General features: G+C 49.8%; 1 long non-coding RNA gene across 1 annotated transcript; it reads left to right on the top strand.

Annotated features, from left to right (window-relative positions):
• Window positions 1–8,123: 8,123 nt before the first annotated feature.
• LOC121823974 (uncharacterized) lies at window positions 8,124–17,974 on the top strand. Its single transcript, XR_006065654.2, has 2 exons — window positions 8,124–13,446; window positions 15,438–17,974. It is a non-coding gene; the product is annotated as an uncharacterized LOC121823974 (long non-coding RNA).
• The last annotated feature ends 594 nt before the right edge of the window (window positions 17,975–18,568 follow it).

The following is an 18,568-nucleotide window of genomic DNA, read 5'->3' as shown; positions in this document are numbered from 1 at the left end:
GTGTAAGGAAATAAAGGCAAGCGCATAAGCCTGTAAAGGATGGCAAGAGGACCCACAGCAGTGCAAGAGGCCAGAGGCAACGCAAAAGGGTCCCCGTGTAGCCCGGGGAAGGGGGCAGCCAGACCCTGCCCACCACCAAGCTCTTGAGACCCAGGGATGTGAATGGGGTAAAGGTAGAGGACAGAGGGGACAGGGAGAAGCTGGTATCTGGCCTCTGCAAAGACACGGGCAGAAGAAGAACACGGTGCGAGTGAGATGCCAAGAAAATCCACCTGCTATAGTGTGCAGAGGAAGTTGGTCACAGGCCTGGAGCAGAAGAGGAGAGCAAGCAGCTGTGGATGGGAAAGTGGAGGCAGGGTGCTGGAAATAGAGGGCTGGGAGCATGCTTGGAAACAAGAGTTAGGTACGGGAGGCCAAAGGCAGGGGGCTTGGACTTTGGGGGGCGGAGGCATGATGGGGAGAGGAGGTAAATGATGTGGGCTTTGATAAACGGACCCCCGAACCGTGGGATTTTGCTGATCCTGAGCCCATTTTCATGTCTTTTTCTCTAGGATATAGGAGGTGACCCACCAGAAGATGCGTCTGAGGTATTCTCAGGGCTCTCCTGGAAGACTGAAGGGCCTGTCTGAAGCTGGAATATCAGTCTCACTTCAGAGCCGTGGAAAAATAAAAGGGCAAAGATGCTTCGTTTTCTTTCTTTAGGAAGAATAATCCGGCCAGCTCAGGCCCTGGTCCTCAGCTGGCTAAGCAGTGTGTAGGTTCTATCTGGAAGGGCAATTTTGGTCCAGGAGGTCCTGACATTCAGAGGAGGCGGGCAACTGTTAGTGTCTCTTGGACCTGTGTGCATCAGTCCTATGTGACTCATACCTGGCCAGCAGTTCAAGGACACACCCTGCTCCACGGATGGAAGGAAGCGTCTGGTCGTTGGAGTTGCTCTTGTGCCCCTAAGTGGGATAAGATGTGTCTAGGTGCAATGTTGTCGTTGGGATCACCCCTGTCCAGCCTTCCTAAAACCTGGGTGCTTTCCTGTATCAACTGCTGATGTTTGCTGATACAAAGTGTCAAAGAAGATTGTCACACAGGAGCAGTGGCCACCCGGTAGGACCTGGCCTGGGGCAGTGAGTCCTGAGCCCTGAGCCCCCTCCAGCTGGCGCCCAGCCCCGGCTGTGCCCTCCCCTTTGCCCTGGATGCTCACTCCTGGCCATTCTGAGCTGGCAGATCCAAGTTCCTCAAGCTGTCCCTTGTTTCTGCTTCTGTCATTGTTTCGGGGTCCAGTCACCAGGGAGGGTGAGCCGCCATTTGGATTTGCTGGGGACTGTCCTGTGAGCCTGCCAGGGACGCCCCCAGCCCCGGGAAAGCTGGGACATCTGGTTGACCGCTCCTACCACTCTTGATTCCCACTGCCTCCTGATCCTAATGAGTCTCGTGTTCCCCTGGCTCCTGCCGCCCTTTTCTTACCACACAGCAGGAGCCATCGTTGTGACACAGCCAGCGACTGGCAGGCAGGTAGTCCTCATTGTATGCTGATGTACCCTGGATCTGTGCCAAGCTCGGCTGGCACCGTTTTGGCATCTCGAGGTGACTCACCCTCAGAGTCCTCCCATACTCCTTCCTGTGAGCACATCCCTCGACCAATCGGCCTTTTTCCGGCCACACAGCGGCTGCCATCCTTTCTTCTCTGGGAGCTCTAGCTGGATGGCTCCTGCTGTCTACTGTTCAGAGAAGTCACCAAGCCTGTGATCTCAAGACCTTGGGCTTCTATAGTCTCCAGAACCACGGAGAGTCTGGGATATGATGTCCGTGGATGTCTTCCTGTTCCTGGGTCTATTCGGTGGCAGCGGAGCTGAATGTGCATACCTACCTACCTCTGCCTGGATCACATGCTCAGCCAACATAGCGCATGCTAGAAGGAGCTGCTTCCTCTCCTTTGTGTGGCTTTCTAAAGGTGACCTGCTCCAGAGGCCTCAAGAAGGGCATTCCCTACCTGACTGAACCTAGGGAGGGCACACTCATTCCGAAACTGGCTCGTTTTATTTTTCAGATGCTGTAAGACATGTGGTCACTTTTTCCTCCCCCCCCCCCTGTTTTCACTTGCTTCTAGAATGCACAGTGAACAATCGTTGCTTCTAAATCACCTATCTGCAACAAGTAATGGCTCATACCTGTAAGCAGGTATGAAGCAGGAGGATCTCCATGAGTTCTAGGCTAGCCAGGGATATGAGTGTGGAGACGCTGTTTCTAAAAACAACAAAAAGAGCCCAGGGACCTCACCCCAGTCCTGTCTGGGAGAAAGTGGAGTAATTCAAAGCACCCAGCTAAGATCCAGGAAGCATGAGGGGGAGGTCCCAGGCCCAGGGCTCCAGCAGGCCCCATGGTCTACCTGTGTTTGCACAGAACAGGTGACTGGGGTCTAGATGAATCCCTCCTTAAGGACATGGTGGCTCCACGTTCCCCGGCCCTTCCACTCAGTGGGGCTTGGCTTGGCCTCGTGCCCCAACCTTGTCTGTCCCACAGGTGTTTCCCTAATAAATCTGCATATTTAATCCTGCTCTGGGAAGGACCTGCCAGACAGGGCCTTGCAAATTACATTTACTGACAAAGTGGACAAAGAGAAAGGGGTCTGTTTGTCTAACGTACTCCCGTTGAGGCCACAGGCAACCTCAGAATGGCTGCCAATTTTATCAATCACAGAGTGAATCCGTTTGAGTATGGGGGACTGGAGGCGCAGTGGGACACAGTCACTTCCTGGGAAGTGAGTGCGCTCCTGGTTTTGGTTATGATCAGCGGGAGGCCCCGTGGCTTGCTGGTGTTCCCTCTACCTGGCTTTGGCCTCTGCTCTCGGCACCTGGACCCAGCACACCCTCACCCACTCATTCATGAGGAACCTAGGGTGTGCAGAAGGTTTCCATCCAGCACCACAAAGGCCATGCCTAGCCGAGCAGGAGGGCAGTAAAGGCTCACGTTTCACAGCATGGCGTGAAGGAACGGGGCGGGTGTTTGAGGCGCAGAGCACTGGTGTGTGGAGGCACTCTCAGGCTCACCATGAGCTGGGCTCCTCTCTTCCTCCCAGAAGCCACAGGCCCGTCTTTCATCTCGTGCCTCCCAGAACCTGGTGGTTTGGGTTTCCCATGCCTTGGCAAGCCGCCAGAGGCCTCCATCCACAGGCCCAGGGCTGGCTCAGGGCACAAAGGAGCTCTGTTGGTGGAGCACAGGGCGGAGGCCCCAGCTGGCTCCAGAAGGGTCTGGCCCAGACCAGCATTGGCAGGAAATCACTGGCAGCCTCAGGTACCAGAGGGAGCACTGAGGGCGAGAGCAGCCTCAGTCAGGATCTGAGCAGTGGCAGGCTCTGAAAACCCCAGCCGAGCCGCCCAGGAGGGGCTGCCAGTGAACTGCTGAAAGAGCTGAAACACACACACACACACACACACACATACACACACACACACACATACACACACAACACCACCTCCACCACCACCACCACCACCACCACCACCACCACCACCACCACCACCACCACCAATAACAACAGAGGCTCACAAGGCAGAAGGGGCGGAGCTGGCCCCCATAAAATAAATAAACATAAGCACTTAGAGGGAACCTGAGCCTTGCTGGGGAGGGAGAAGCTGGTGGGTGAGAGTGTAAACATCTGAGAGATATTTGATCTGCTCCGGCAGCAGGCACAGGCCCTTGGCATGTACATCCCAATTACGGCCACAGTTGTGTGCTCGCTTCTCACGCTGTGTGGGCGCAGTGTCGTAATGGAACTTGCCCCATGTCTCTGCCACTAATTAGCAGGTGACCTTAGGCAACTCCCCTGAACCTTGGTTTCCTCGTCCATAGGGAGAGGAATGATTGATGGAGACACCAAGAGGAGGGGCGGGGGTCCTGCTCGTGGGAAGGTCATTATCCAATGACCAAGGAACAAAGTGGAAAGGATGGTAGAGGGTGGCAGGGCTGCCCTTGGCAAAGACAGCCCCCACCTGGCACTGTGGGGGAACACAAGCCCTTTTGATACAGAGTCTAGGGATCAAGGTTGTCTGCGAGACCCCAAGCCCCACATCAGCTAGGATCTTGAGGGACAGTGCTACTCTGAGCCTTGGGCTGTACCCAAAACCGAGTCAGCTCCTCCAAGGGCTAGGAGGAAGCGGAATGCAAACCCTACTTAACTAAGCAGGTGAGAGGCGGCGGACACCCGTCTTCAGCCCTCCTCCACCAGACACAGAGCTCCTTACTGCCCCTCCGTCACTGCGCTTCTCCCTTCTTTCAGCATTGAAGCCGTAAGCGTTGTATGCGACAAGGGAATGTCCTTGAGGAGGTCAGAGCTCACCACCAATGGCCACCCCCCGATCACAACTGAGCCCTGCATGCCTTGTCCTGTGTCCTGTAGGTTCACTTCTCAACCCTTATAGGTGGCCTAACATCAGAGGAACCACCGTGGAGATGTGACGTCCTTAGTACAATGCCCTCACTGTGGAGACCCAGTCAGCTGACTCTGGGACACGCTGGCCCTCCCTGACAGTGGAAGGCTGTTACTTTCTGCTTTCACAGGGGAATTAACGAAAAGTTAATCTGCATCTCCCTATTCCGTGAGACACTTGTGAACTATGTCTTACCCTCAGAAGCTCATTGGAGGATCCAAAGTCATCCTCCCCCCCCCCTTTTTTCGGCTTCCTTCATCCTCTGCCTCTCAGGTCAGCACTGAAGACTCAGTGAGGAATTAGAAAGCCTTGCTTGCTAGAATGGAAAAAGGCCTGCAAACCGTCACATGCATGCTGTGGTACATTTAATAATAAAAACAGTAGTTGGATGCGGTGAACTCGCTGTCCTTTTCACATAAAATGGAATAAGTGCATAAGGTGAAGTCTATAGATTATCCTGCCCAACCCTTTCTGGAAGGGAAACTGTTTCAGGACCTGTCCCCAGACACCATCACTAACCACTGACTCAGGTCAGAATAAATACTTGGACACATTCCTCATCTCTACCTGTATTATTTTCTCCACACCAGTGTGTGCCACCTTTCTGTGAGCTTGTGAAACCTGTGGAGTGTACAGGAATCACAAAGATGTGCAAAGTCGGACACAATGAGAAGAATGGGGCCTGTTCACAGGAGATACGTCTACGTACCAGCTCTCAAAGGTAAGTTCCCAGACCATGGTCTGTTCCACTTCTCTATGGGAAGCCGTGGTGTGGATCCCTGAGCCAGGGCCAGAGTCACAATTCTCAGCCAGGGATCCACTCCATATGCATCTTCTCAAGTGAACCCTGGGAAAGCATGTGGGACCTGACACCACCACACGTGGGCAACCGGGCAGATGCCATGTCCCCATTGCACACATGTGTTCCTACCTTGGCATCAAGCCCATTCATTCCTGGAGCAGTGGGTCTTGTTTTGTGCATGCTACACAAATGCTCTACCCGCCCACTTTGCTGCTGAGTTCTGTTTCCTGAAAACCAAAGGCAGGTGGGCTGAGAGGGGGAGCTCCATAAGCAGCCCCCAGGCAGATGAGTGTGAAAGTGAGTGCATGAGGAATTGGTATTAAATGGACAAGTTCTCATGAGGAATTCCAGTATCTCCAAATTTCAAGAAAAAGGGAGTCTCCAAGGCCTTAATGGTTCCAGCATGGTTGGGAACTCCAAAGTGTCTTGAGACTCAAGGCCAACTCTTACCTGCAACAATGGCACAAAATAAACATCCCATTCCAAACAGGAGTAAGGGGAGCATGGAGAAGAGAGACAGGACCATAGCAGTACTTTCCAAACCCACATCTCCAAATTCCTCCACATCCTCCCGTAGACCAGTTCAAAAGGCCTAAGAACCACACGGGTCAGCTTCAGGCTTAACCACAACCCCACCTTTCTGAGACCAGTTTTACCCATCAGCTATTTTTCCGTCACCATAACCAAACACCGGATGGAAACAACCTAGGCGAGAGAAGTTTTATTTTGGCTCATGGTTTCCGACACTTTAGGTCTGTCAGGGTGAGGAAAGACCTGCACATTACCAGGAAGCAGAGGGAGACCCAGAAGCAGGGGCAAGGCTATACTTTTCCAACGCTAACCACTAGTACCCACTTCCACTAACTAGGCCTTAAGGCTACACAGCCCTCCGAAGTAGCAGAGCCAGCAGTAAGCGCTCAGAATATGAGGCAAGAGCTGGGGCATGCCAGGTTCAAACCATAACAGTAAAGACAAAAGGAAGGAAGGAAGGAAAATGGCCTGCATCGTCTGGTGTCCTGTTCTGTGTGCCAGGCCTGTGAAAGTTGCCACTCCAGCCCAGCACCAGGAGAAAAAAGGCTGACCAAACTAAAAAGTCAGCCATTCTTCTTAGAACCACGAATAGATGAGGTCACAGAGAAACGGTTGTCCTGGTAACAAAGAGACAGGCAGGAAGTCACAGCTCACCCAAGCAGACCTCTCTCCAGGGAGCAAGAGCCAAGTTAGGAGCCTGGACTGTGACTGACACATTGGTGGAAGCGCAACCTTGGAGAGAAACCTCGAGCACCCAGTCCTGAGGACACACTTGTGAATTTCCTCTCAAGGCTCCACCAAGTCCTTGTGGGGAATATCAGTGGAAAATCCCCTAAGGCTCTGGCACAGAGTGGGGGGAAAGCCATGCTGAAGGACACCAGCACTCTACTCTAACAAGACGGCCTTCAGAGGAAACTGACCCCAGCCAGACTGCTGGGACTCTATGAGAGCCAAACCTACCAGGAGGAAAGGAAGTGTGCAGCTCCAGTTCCCTCTGGCCTTCCTTTTCCGCCACACGTTTGTGAAGTTCACAGTCCAGGATCACAGGATCAGTAGGGTAAGATTCTTCTATGCCCTGTACATATAGTCCTCCCATAAAAATATTTTTTAAAAAAATCACAAAGTGGGGTTGAGAATATGGCTCAGTTGGGAGAGTGCTTGCCTAGCATGAAGAGAACTCTGAGTTCAATCCCCAGCACCACTGAGACTGAGTGTGGTGGTCCATGGCTATAATCCCAGCACTCAGAAGACAGAGTCAGGAGGATCAGGACTTCAAGAGCATCCTTAGGTACACGGCTGTGGCATAGGCTACATCAGACTCTATCTCAAAAGAAGAGATGAGGAGAATTCCAAAGCATACTAAAAAGAAAGATCACAGTTTTCAGAGACAGGGCAAGTCTGAGCTATGGTAGGAGCGTAGAGAAGACCAGGCAGGAAGTGTAAATGACGATGACAGATAAAATGACATGTAAGAATGGATGAGCAAGGTAGGCAAAGAGGCAGAAATTCTAGGAACAGCCAAAAATAAATGCTAGCCATACAAACACTGTAACAAGTGAGGAATGCCTCCAATGGGCTTAATAGAGGACTAGACATGAAAGCTCTGAACTTGAGCACATAGTAACAGAAACCTTCCAACCAAGAAGCAAAGAGAATAAAAACTGATAGGAGCAGAGAGGAATATCCAAGAATTGTGAAAAGATGAGTATAATGAGAATCCCAGAAGAAGAAAAATAAAACAACTGAGAAATCCCTCAAATTAAGATCAAATGTCCAACACAGATGAAACCCAGAGAACCCCACACAAAATAAATACAAACAAAAAACCCACATCCAAAATTTACACTTAGAGTTTCATTGTCAAACTAAAGAAGGTCAAAGGTAAAGACAAACATTGGGACTGGAGAGATTGCTCAGTGGTTAAGAAAGGGTACTGCTCTTGCAGAGGACTTGAGTTCAGAGCCTAGCTCCCATGTCAGAGGGTTCACAGCTGCCCATAACTCCAGCTCCAGGGGATCTGACACCCTCTTGTGGCCTCCACAGGACCTTAACTCATGTGTACATATCCATAGACAGACACACACTTATACACATAATTTAAAAATAAAATGTAAGTATTAATGAAAAGGGAAATGGGGAGCAGACATTAACTGGTAATACTGAAGGAGAGAAAGGAAAGAGATATAAATAACATTAAGGATGTTTGAGAAAGTCTAGGGAAAGCATATTATTTTACAAGCACACACATATATGTTTAACGGCAGTACACCACGGTGGTAATGGACCCCTCAATAGCCATAGACTAACAAAAACCCAGCTGCCCAACATGAAAATCTCCATTCCAGTTCTTGGTCAGGAGGATCCAAGAGACTCCTCAATCAATACAGACTAATGCCATTGCCCTTGGGTGACTCCCAGAGCTGGAAGGTGAGATCTTACTGCTGGTGGAGACACCACACACTTTAGACACAGGACTTGGAAGAAAAGAGAAGGTACTGACCTGGAAGGGCCTCCTCCCTGAGGACTAGCTCTCACGGTATTAGAAGGTCTACAAGCTGCCAAGGGAGAAAAGCAATCAATTGTCCTATCCAGCTGTGAAGCTTACAAACCACAATGGCTGGCCACTGCAAGGTATCCCCAGTGGCGTAATAGTGACACCTTTATCTTGTCGCTAATCAACAGCTATCTAATTGGACTTCAGGCTGCCTCAGTAGGAGGTAATTCATGCCTGGAGCTGTAAGCCTAGCCAACTCCCTGTGGTTGGTGAGGTCATAGACCCTAAAGAAGAACCTACTACCGCCACTTTTCTAAAATAATACAATTTCTAAGTGTGTTCTAAATACTTTTCCTTATCCCCACAGGAAAGCGTAGCTCTCACCCACATCAGACAACTTTTTATATCATATGGAGACAAGTATAGAGGTCCACAGCCAGTCAAAATGCAGCGAATTAAGTGACCACAGAGTCCCCATCTCCAGCTGATACGTCTGCAATGTAGCCCTTATACCTAAGGCTCAGTGGCAGAATTTCCCTGAGGGGTGGGGAGATTGTCAGAGCTGGGGAGCCTGCTATACACAGTGTCTTCTAGACAGGAGAGGGAAGCTGCACCCACAGACTCTCGACAATGTGGCTGTCTAAACAGGACTGGCATAGTGGCAATACCGGTTGACATTCCAACATGGATGGGGGAAATTTTAGAAGGTCCCACTGTTAGATGAAGAGCTACGAGCAATCAATGGCTGCTGAGAAGGGAAATCATTTTTTTTTTAAATAGGGACTAATTCCCAATAGGTTATTCAGTCCCAAGTGGTCAGCAGTAAATACACATCCACACAAGTGTCACTAAATAGACTCAGGAGGTGGGTTTCCTGCGTGTGGGTTGTTTGTTTTGTGTGTGTAACAATAACGATTGAAGAAGAAGAGGTCATGAATTTGAGAGAGCACAGGAAGAGTTGTAGGGGGAGAGGAGGTAGAAATTATATAAATTCAGCACTCATGTATGAAATTCTCGGGAAAAAAAAACTTGGAAAAAGTCAATTAAATAAAATAATTCCTTGAAAAAGAATCATTCGTATGTAAGTGAAACGAATGACCACAGAGACACAGGGACAGGAAGGAGGAATTGTAGTTATTCTGTGACTGTGGGGAATCCAGCCCCACACAAAACATGTGCTTACAAGTGGGATGAGATTAACTATAAATCTATACTGTAAGCCGGGGAAATTTGTAAAATATTTTTAATGTAGCTGGTGTGCTAAGAAAAGAGAACAAAATGAAGTAATAAGAATGTCCCAAACTAGAAAAGTTACAAAAGAGTAGAAGGTGAAAATAGGAACCGGAAGCAAGACCATGACACCAATGACAGATACTCAACCGTTCGTCACTCTGAGTGTCGGTATATAAATGTACTGATTAAAAGATGGAGATTGGGGTAGAGAGATGGCTCAGTGGTTAAGAGCACTGCCTGCCCTTCAAGAGGACCCAGATTCAATTCCCAACACCCAGATGGCAGCTCACTGTTATTCCAGTTCCAGAGAACACAACAGCCTCTTCTATTCAGGTTCAGTGCTATTGAGCTCTGGTTTCTACGTGATGTACATGTTCTACGACCTTGCACATATTTCATAATTTGTATAATACTTCTAAAGAGGCTGAGTGTAGGCAGCTGGGGAGAGGGGACCACATTGTCTGTCATGGTGAGAGCACAGAGTCCCACTAGGACAGATGCTACAGAATCTGGACCCGATGCCTCTGGCTGCAGCTCTCTGAGAATCTAGATAGTGCCTTCCTGTTGGCTCCAAAGTCAGGAGGTAGGTTCAGTGTGAAGCCCATGGAAAAGGGCAGCCCCTCTGTGTTATGTTGTCACTATTTGGCATATGTCAGCCATGCAGCCTAGAAGATCTCAAGAACTGGACCTGCCCAGGTGCTGAGACAGGAATCTCAGGGGACTGGGAAGAGCTCACAGTGCAGGGGGTGGGGGAGGAAGCATATAGAAAGCATCTGGCATGGTCAGGAAAAATGGCTAGAGGTCTGTAGAGTAAAAGTAGTATTGTATATGAAAACCTTGGAGGAGAAAGAGGACCTAGATATCCCTCTTTCTTGGCTTAGATTAGCTGAGTTTAACAAAGCGTATGCAGTACAAAACCCTGCAGCATCGCCCGAGATGCCCTGTTCTTTAGGAAGATGCTATCTATCATCATAACCACAACCACAACAGCCTCAGCTGACCCCTTCCACACACAGGGCCAAGAACACTTCTTTCTGCTCCTGGCTGTCTGACCTCACTTACAGAGCCCCTTGACTGAGTGGCACAGTCCACTTCCTGCCCTGTGGATGTGGACAGAGAGGAGAAGCGGGTCAGACACTGAATAGCTCCGAGGCTGGGCTTCCCTGGCCGGAGACTGCCCTCACCACAACCTGTCCTTATTTTTCTGAGTCTTGACCTTTTTCTGTTCCCGGGGAGCTAGGGCTGAGTCCTCATCTAGGGGAGAGTACCCCAGAATGGGCAGGGTGTGGAAACAGAGATGAAAGTTCACCCTCCTGCAGTTGGTACCCACTGCCCACGGGGGGCGTGCATGCACCACTAATGGAGAGCAGGGTACATGGTGGTGATGGATAAGAATATCGCTGGGGTTGGAAGGAGTGTCAGGGCTAAAACAGAAAACTCGAGAACACTGGGGATGTGAAATAAAATGACTGAGAGCTGGATATGAAATAGGCAAACTGACCACACAGGCATCCCCCACAGCAGGGCCAGGTTAACATGCAGAGGAATGTGGGTTAACAGGGGCATCTCCACGGCGGGGCCAGGTGAACATGCAGAGTGTGAGGCTTCCCAGTTGGCTTGGCGTGTGACATGCTCAGAGTATTAACCAGTGACAGTAGAAATGTCTAGTTTCCACCGTAAGTACCAGTTAAAGGCAAACAAGAACTAGTCAGAACCCCTAAGGGTCAGTCACTTCAGGGCTGTGTCCATGAGATGCCCAACCCAGCTGATAAATCTATACATCAACGCTGCATCTGAGGCTCAGGGGAAATTGCAGGAGAGAGAGTACAATGATTTGAAGAGCCAGGGAACCAGGATATTGCAGCCATGGACTCTCAACATACAGTTACCTGAACAAGACCTGCATGATCGCAGCTCCAGCTGGCATGCCAACGTGAGTGGGACTCACCAGCTCACCAGGCTCCACCTCTAGACAAAAACCCACAGGACATCAATGGCTGCTGAGAGAGAAGAAACAGTGTCCTCCAGGGAAAAAGCTCCCGGGTATGACGTCCAAGCCCAAGTGGTCAGCTAGCCATACACATGGGTTGTGTATGGTTGTAGGTGCACGCATATGTGTTTGCATGTACATAAATACGCCTGTGTAACATATATGTTTAACAGTAATAATTAAAGGAGAGGTCGTAAGCTTGAGAGGAAGTTGGAAAGAGACGTGGGAGGAGTTGGAAGAGGAGAAGCAACGGAAATGATGTAAATACAGTACTCACATTTTAAACTCCAAAAAAGTTAAAAATTAAATATAAAAATTCACTCTCAAGGACATTCCTTTTCCCCCATGTTAATGATTCGGAACAGAATTATAAACTAAGAGTCCTATAAAAGAGTGACTCATACTTTTTTTTAAAGAGGGGGAGGACAATTGAAGTAAACATCCTTCTAAGAACAGCAACACCAGAAACACCCCGCCCCAAGTTTGCCAGTGGAGGCTTCTTTAGAGGGAAACTGAGTCCCAGAGGACCATCCAGCTCTCTGGCCTGTTTCTTTATTAATTTGCCTTGAAAGCCATCTTCAGAGAGAAAGCAGGGGCTCTCTAGCCTCGCCATGTCCACCACACCTGAAGGCCGTGTCCTCAGCTAAGTGAATGGCTGCTGGCTTCCCTGTGCGGGATTCTTCCTCTGTGCAGCTTAGGAAGGTCTCTGTGGGGGACAAAAGTCTAAGGACTGCCCTGTCTGCAGACAAGCCTCTAGGACGGCCACCGAGGCTGGAGTTTGGTCTTTGTGCTTGCTAAACCCTTTGGAGGGACTCTATATCCTTGGAGTGCTCCAGAGCTTGGCAGGAGCCTGAACAGCCAGGAATGCCCCCGCCATGAATTGACAGCAAAGCCCTGCTGGTTTGAAGCTGGAGGCTCCACACTCACCCCTGTAACTGGCCAGGGAAATCAACACTCACAAAGGCAGTGCTTTGTTTCAACTACGCCTTATTCTGAAAAAAAAAAATTGAAAAGCAATTATATTTTAATAAATGTGGCTGTGATTACAGATGGCACTTCATTTCACAACAGAACCTGTATGCCCTAGCAATTAGCAGCCGGAAAATTAGCAACACGGAGCCCATTGCTGGGTCTGCGTGATGTTTTCATTACAGGAGTTACAAATCACCTATTAATCTTCCCCTAAACACACAGCAACATGCTCGCATTCCTCACCTCAAAGTCAGTTCTGTGAAGCCGCTCTAAGTAAACAAAACAGGATGCCAGGAGGCCGCTTGTCAGCACGGGATTCATGGCATCACTGGATCCCCTGGTGTGACTAGAGGATTAACCCACCGGAGCCAAGTGTCACGGAGTGGCTGGGACTAGCCTGCAGAGCCCAGCCCACCCACAGCCTACCCAGAAGGCCAGTGTGTCTGTGGATAGTCCGTCTCCACAGGGATAAACAGTCTCAGAGAGACAGTGGGCTATGGATGACTGTGGGAAACAGAGGAAGCCATGAGTGAACATGTAAGAAGCAAGTGACGTCCTGGGCGAATGTTTATTATTGACAAGGACCCCATTGCCTCAGGCCCATAGAAACTGGCAAAACCTTCCTTGGGGTGAGACGGAGAGGAGCAGCAAAGCCTTCCTCTGACCCAGTTACTAATGTTTACAAATGATGGACCAGTGTGTGCAAAAACTGGCATCCGCAGCTCCCTCCTCCCGATGCTACACTCTGAGACTGCTCCCCTCCAGAGACTCCCTAGAGAGACTAGCTAACCTCTGTTCCCCATGCTGTACAGAATACATATGCTGAGGTTCTCGGCTGCTGTTCTACAGGCCACTCCATCTGAGCAAGCACAGCCCATCCGACCCCAGCTTTTCCGTACGTGTGTCTGTATATCTGCCCTTTCTCCATTCCTTCATTTCCTTAGGTTTTCAGGACCAACCAAGCTGCACAGCATGTGGCAGATGGCCAGTCTGTGTATGGATGGTAAGTGTGCATGGGGGTGGTCGGCCCATCCAAGGACAGCTGGTTTGTCCAAACACAGTCAGTCTACTAAGAGATTTCTTGATTCCCTAGCAGCCTGTGTCAGAAGCCAGGAGCTTCTGACACAAGAACACTGAGGCGCATTCTGCTTCCATCTTGCAACTGAGCCAGGAAATGGTACGGATGCAGGCAGGGTCTTGGGTTTACGAAGCCTCGGGTCCCATGCTCACCTCCTGGCTTTCTGCCTCCTTCATCCATGCTACACTTTACACTTGCTTCTTACACGTCCGGAACAGGTCAGCAACAGTAGAAGAGAATGGGCAGGGAGATGGGAATGCCAACTTCTCCTTCACAGAGCCATGGCAGGTGTGGATATGGTTGTCCTCACTCTAGCCCACTTCAGCCACCCACGAGGAGTTCCTTTGGGGACCCAAGGCCTAGGAAGCGCTACAGTAAGAGTGTCCATATAACCTCCTGCCCAGGTCCTCAGACCCCACAGCAGGGTATATCCCATGACAAGTCCAGGCCAGAGGAGGGTATGGTACTGAAGGGCCTTCCACTGCTCACTGGCATGAAGACCAGGGTGGCAGGCTTGGAAAGAAGCCCGAGGTCATGCTTCTCAAGTAGGAGCTCCCAGCCCCAAGATCAGATGCCTGCTCCCTCCCACACACAGTGGCAGCAAGAGGGGACCATCCAGCCCACCACTAGGGATTTTGTGTACCCCACCCTGGCCCCAGGAGTCAGAAAGAACATTCATAGACTTCTCTCATTGAGGCCTTGAAACACTGCACGTTCACTATGTAGCCTGTGACTACAAGGATACCAGAAGGCTCAGCCTAGGGGAAAGGTGGCCACTGGGTGATTACTCTGTCCTTCGGGGACCTGGGTCACCTCCACTAGACTGTCCCATGGGGGAACTGAGCCATATTGCTGTTTCTCCCCCTCACCCACCCCCCGCTGTGCCTGGTGAGCGTTTACCTCTCGACCTCAGGCCCCACAGGGAGCTGTAAGGAGTTCACACAGGGTCAATCCACCACGTTGGTCCAGGAGCAGCCGAGCCAAGGGAGGGAGCAAAGTCCGTAATCTAATGAAGTTTCCCGTCTCTGGCCACAGCGATCGCACGCTAAGAGCCACTCTCTCTTAATTAAGCTCAGCTCTGAATGCTTTTAACCACGCAACGTTCAAAGAAACATGTATCTTTCCAAATTAGCTTTGTATTTAAGAATGATAAGAGAGCGAGGGTGGTATTAATTAACTTACAGTCAGCTGTAGAACAAATTTGCCAGGTTCTTATTTGCTTCAAAGGGAGCCAACATTTATTAAAGCTAGAGGAAGCCCTTAACACTTCCTGGGCACATCACAGCCATCACCCCATCCACTGCACAGCATTCAGGAAACTGAGATGAGACATTGGGGATCTCAAGTGAAGTTCCTCCCTAAAGCCCAGCTGCAGAGCTGGGCTTCCTATCCAAGTGTGTCTTGCTCCAAAGCCCATCCTATATTTTAGAACAATGTCAAGATCAACTACATTAACTACACATTTGTTAAGGCAATGCAAGGAATATGTCCAAAATATGAGCTTTGATTGGAAAAGCAGGAGGAAATACTTTTTCAAAGAATAGATTTTTTTTCTTTTAATTTTATTTGTTTTTATTTTATGGTTGTGTTTGCCTGCATTTACATTAAATCCACCATGTGAGTGCAGTGCTCACAAATGCCAGAAGAGTGCACCAGACCCCCCAAAACTGGAGATACAGATGGTTGTAAGCTGCCATATGAGTGCTGGGAACTGAACCCAGGTCCTCTGCAAGAGCAGCAAGTGCTCTCAGTCTCTGAGTCATCTTTCCATCTCCAAAGAATTTTCAGAGAGTGGAAATGGGCTCTATCTATAAAACTCAAATCCCAAGTCATTTAGCAGGGTCTGTTTAAGGGAGTCCATCAGGTCCTTAGCCCATAACTGAAGATGCATTTGTTTAACATACCTATCTGGATAGACAGAACTCCACCTTGAAGCTGACTTCTGGCCTGGCCATCTGAATGCACACAGAGACATGGAAGAAGCCCTCGGGAGGCCACAGAGTGAGCACAGTGACCAAGGCATCCTACTGAATACAGGGTACTGTGTGTCCTCCTCGCTTACCCATCAGAGACAGAAAACAAACCACAGGTAACCAGCTCAGCTTGGGGAGATGGTGCTCAGGGGTAACAGGACTGCAAATAAAGCCACACTGTTCCCAGAAGGATGAGAGGAGAGCTGGGAACCACTCACTGAGGTGGCTTGCTGGTTCAGAGCGCTTCCAAGAACCTCTGAGTCCAACACCAAGCAAGTTACCACTCCCCTGGGCCAAGCGCTTCTGCATAGCCATGAGCTGAGGCGGCACCATGCTGGAAGCAACTCTTAACAGAGAAATACAGCATAAATATCACAAAGGGAGCAGAGAGAGTATAGAGAGGTGACAAGGAGAGTATGCTGGTGACTGAGACAACCCCCAGCCTGGAAGGGTTCTGTAACCTGGCGCATCACAGTACCACGCCAAAGCACAGTGTCTTTGACACTCCCAAAGAGACAAATGGCACCTTGCACTCTCTGAGCAGAGGAGTGACAACAGGATCCATGATTAATGAGGAAATGTGCACCACTTCATATACGGCACCCTTTATTGGAGATTTAAACGTACTTTGAAAAGAAATGACCGGCCATGCTTGGTGCACGGTTCCAGAAATAGCCCAGTTTCCGTCACCGCTGTCCCGAGAAAGATGAGAAGAGTCGTATGAGGAAGATGGCTCACGATGACACTGTTGTCCTCATGCCTATTCCTAACCCGATCTCCTTGCATGCAGCGCTCTGGGTCAGGCTTTGTAACCCATATTCCCCTAGGACACACCTGACCTGAAGCAGGGCACAGGCTGGCCAGGCAGCTGTGTCCTTGGCAGTAGAGACTGGGCTCCCAGGAAACAGTGCCCATTTCCTACACTTGGTGTTCAGCCTGGATTCCAGAGGAATCTGTTTCTAACCTTAGACTGGACCAGGCCTTGCCTATTTACACCATTCTTACCCAGTCGATGAATGTGTGGTCACTTCCACCCAAGATGGTCCTCAGCTCGCAAAAGGACCAGAGCAGCCATTCATAAATCCAGACATTTATTTTCTCTTGAGGAGAAACTCAGAAGTCATCTGAGAACACAATCTAGATTCCGGACAGGGCTGTCCTAGCTTTAGGGTGCGACCAGCCACTGCGCTTCCTGCCGCTTCCTGGGATCTGAAGTGCTTTTCGCCCCACTCCAGGGAGCTCAGCTCTCCTTGTCTCTCCTCCCTAGACACCATGGTTACCTGTGGTACTGAGCACCCATGGCAGGTGGAATGATGTGGCTGTGCGATTTTTGCAAAATGTTATGTCCATTTCTGGGAGAAGAAATGCTCCGAAGAGTCAAAACTACTTGAATAATGCCCTCTACCTCGACGAACATATTCAGCAGTCCAGAGCCAGAAAGTCTGGGCTGGGGCCTGGCTTGTTTTCTCCTGGGTGTGTCGTTTAACAACTTTCCTCGTGTGCCATAAACAAACAACCGTGAGCTGCGCCTTTGCAAGACTGTCCATCAGATCTTCCTGACTGCTAACCAAGATTTGAGAGTCCAGGCCCTCTCCTGGTCTGGAGACACAGCCAGGTCAGAGTCTTAAAGGGATGCCACAGAGTAGAGCCATAGAGACCAGCGCTGTCCGTGGCACTTGATGTTGTGATGTTTTTCTGCCACCTATTCCCTGAAGAAGGTGACGCATCCTGGGGTGGGGTAGTGCTGATGGCCACAGCCCCAGGATATTGACAATGCAAGTTTCCATCTAGTACCTCTCCTGGCTGCTCCAATGGGCTACCTAGGAAAGTGATGCCTCTTCAGATGACGGAAACAGCAGAGAGATCTAGAGAGGCACCTCTAAGGGCCGCATGGTGTGCTCCCACCCAACAAATGATGCCACTGGCCATTCAGACATGCATCCTGGGCAGATGAGTCTCCTGTGTCCTCGGCAATGACAGGTAAACTATAGTGACCAACCATCACGGGACTGGAGCTTTCACAGACTCATGCTGCTCTCAGCCTTAAGCAGAGACGCTTCTTTATACCCGGGGCAACAGCTCCTGCAGAGACTCATAACTGGTCAAAGCGCTTAGAGTTAGTATTGAGTGCTTAGCTCTAAACAGGACATCTGTAATGCCTCTGACACGACCAACCCAGGAAAGATCACATGAAAAAGACAGAAGGCTTGTAAAGGCTGCAGGATGGGGAGGCGTGCTACAGAACACTGTCCTCCAGATGTGGCATGCTGTTGCAATCACAAACACATAGCCACAGTGGCTCCCTCCACCAGACTGCCAAAAAAAGAAAGAAAGAAAGAAAAGAATAAAAGTAGGGAGCAGAATTGTCGGGAAGAACGGGTTCTGTGAAGGGTGGGGGAGGGGAGTAAAAAATGACCATAATGCACTGTGTATGTGTATGGAACTGATACCAATAATTTTAATTAAAAAAATTTTAAAGACGAGAGCTTTCAAGTAAAACATGGAGTTTTGGAAAATGTGTATCTGCTACTGTTAGCTTCCCAAAAGTTCCATTTTTTTCCGAGGAAGTTGGCAGTGATTCTAAATGTGACTGACAGTTCATAAAGAAATGCATCACCAGCTGGAGACTCAGGAAACCAGTTTTTCCAAATGAAGGAGCCACTATGTCATAGCCACACATGGATGAAGACCCTGTGGGTCCATGAGTCAGACCAGGAGGTGTTCATTGATATGGACAGGAAAAAAGGTGACTCTGTGTGGCTTCTGAGTCCACAGACAGCTGCCCTGAGGAAGCTGCCCTTGTCAGTGCCGTGTGATAGCAAAGAAGACTTCACGGAGATCCAGCCGAAGCCACGCAGTTATGCTTCGTGTGCTTCCCTGCCCCAACCAAAGAAGCAGGGTGCACAGTCTGCAGAGAAGCCAGAGGGCCGGGGACTGGCTGGTAGAGACTTACTTGCCACTGTCTTTGGGAGTATTTTCTGTGTCTCATGATACTATTTAATGGAGTTGTTTTCAAATGGTCAGCCAGCCCATGCTCCATTTCTCGGTTTTCATCCTAAGGGGACATACCCCAC

The sequence above is a fragment of the Peromyscus maniculatus genome, chromosome 19 (genome assembly GCF_049852395.1).
Source record: "Peromyscus maniculatus bairdii isolate BWxNUB_F1_BW_parent chromosome 19, HU_Pman_BW_mat_3.1, whole genome shotgun sequence".
NCBI classification, from domain to species: Eukaryota; Metazoa; Chordata; class Mammalia; order Rodentia; family Cricetidae; genus Peromyscus; species Peromyscus maniculatus.
Note: the sequence above shows the minus strand (reverse complement) of the source record. Positions and strands in the feature narration are given on the sequence as shown.